Source organism: Condylura cristata, unplaced genomic scaffold, assembly GCF_000260355.1.
Source record: "Condylura cristata isolate star-nosed mole 26May11 unplaced genomic scaffold, ConCri1.0 scaffold00003, whole genome shotgun sequence".
NCBI classification, from domain to species: Eukaryota; Metazoa; Chordata; class Mammalia; order Eulipotyphla; family Talpidae; genus Condylura; species Condylura cristata.
In genome coordinates, this window is record NW_004567104.1 from 78,843,060 (window position 1) to 78,844,960 (window position 1,901).

At 74.3% G+C, this 1,901-nt stretch overlaps 1 protein-coding gene across 1 annotated transcript in view; it reads left to right on the forward strand.

Annotated features, from left to right (window-relative positions):
* PCBP3 (poly(rC) binding protein 3) overlaps positions 1-1,901 on the forward strand; it is a gene marked incomplete at its 5' end in the record, with an annotated part of 3,987 nt that overhangs the window by 1,883 nt on the left and 203 nt on the right. The window lies entirely within an intron of this gene.

Below are 1,901 nucleotides of genomic sequence, written 5' to 3' on the forward strand. Positions count from 1 at the left end.
CTCCCCGTGCCCGCAGCAGTCGGTTTCCTCCCCGCCCGCCTGGAGCAGGAGGGGGTCTCGGCCTCACCCAGGCAGAGGTGGTGAATGCTGGCCCTGCCGCACCCCGCGGCCTGGGTGCCGGCCCGCGCCGGCCGTGAGTCCAATAAACGTGCGCTGCCCACTGGCTGCCCACTGGCTGCCCACTGGCTCTGGTCGTGTCTGCGCCGCCCCGGCCCTGCAGTCCAGTGATGGGAAGCCGAGGCGGGACCCGGGGACACGAGGGCTCCTGAACTCTGCCTCGGTGCCCTGCGGACCAGCTGCCTGGGGTGACCCGGGGGCCACGGGGGCCACGAGGCCCAGGAGCCAGCGGAGGCGCAGCTGGGGTGGCCCCCTCCCCCCGCATTCCGCCGCGGACCTGGGCCGGCGGTGCCCGGGACGGCCAGCAGGGGGCGCGCCAGCCTCGCCTGTGAGCCCCGCACAGCGGGTGCTGGGGTCCTGCTGTCCGGCCTGCCCGGCCTTCCGGCCCTGGCCGCCCGCAGCGTGGCTGAATCCTGTGGGGGGGGTGCGGGACTGACCGGCCCCAGCCCGGGGACAACCTGACCCCGCGATCCCGGCCCGGGCACCGCCCTCCTCCCGCCTCTGGAGGGGCTGTCCGCCCCGCCCCAGCGCTGACTGCCGGGAGTGGGTGACCGCCGGCACGGGTGGCCGGGCCCGGGCGACGCCAGGCACGGGGGTCCGGCCTCGGCCCACCGCAGCCGTCACAGCACAGCCCTGGCGCGGGCCTGGCCACACCAGGAGCCGGGGCGCGCCCGCGGCCAGGACAGGCACCCTTGCACCGCGGGAGCACGGGTTCTTGGCCCTCATCCCTGCTTGGGGGGACCCCCAGCCCACCCAGAGCAGGTAGTGGGGGCCTCCGGCCCAGGGGACCAGCTAGGGGGCGGCACCTGCGCCAGAGAAGGCGATTCCCTAGTGTCTGGGGGCCAGGCGTGGGCCACACCCCTCAAGTGGGCTCTGCAGACCGGGGTGGTCCCTGGCTTTGAGACCCCACGTGGCCTCAGGCCCGTTCGGTAACAGTATGGGCTCCCCACCTGCCCAAGGGCTCGACTGTGCCCCATTATCTGTTCAAAGCCCCCATCCTGTTTGCCTGGGGGGAGAGACTGCGCCCCAGGACGGGGGGAGGCGGGTGCGGGGAGCCTGAGGGGGGGAGCAGCACGCTTGACGCCGCACCCCGAGCCTGTGGACACATTCCTGCTGCAGGCCCGAGTCAGGCCTTGGGGGACCATGGGCAGCGACTGCTCCCCTGGCGGCCGGGTCTCCGGGGGCTCCCCAGTTCCCTCCGAATCTGGCTCCGCTCTGAGTAAAGCGGCCCTGAGACACGGACCCGCCCTCCCCGAGGGCCCCACAGCCCGCCCCAGATGGCTGCAGCTGGGCCACAGCTGCCGGGAGCCGCTCCACCCCCAGCGCCCCCCACAGCACGCAGCGCCCCCCAGAGTGCCCAGCCACAGCTGCACACGCCTCCTGGCCAGCGGGGACGGGGCCCAGCCTGGACGCAGGCAGCGGGCAGGCCTGGGGGGCAGCAGGGGTGGGCAGTGCCATGGGCTTGGGGGGTCCCCAGTGGGGGTGACAGGCCCGGGGCCGCAGAACCTGCTTCTTGGGGGGTTGGAGGTTAGGGGGCGACGTGTCCCGAAGGGTCAGGCTGTGGGGCCTGCGGTGTCCCTGCCACCCACACCCAGGCCACACCACATCAGCTACGGGGGCTTCACCGGTCAGGGGGCCCCCTCTGCCCGTGTCACGCTGCCCCAGGCCCCCTGGGGCACCCCTGCGTCCTATGTCCTCCCAGGCAGGGAGGGACGTGGGCGGCCACAGTCTCTGGCGGGGCAGGAGCCCAGCCCTGCGCCCTCCCACCACCTTTCCTGGGGGCC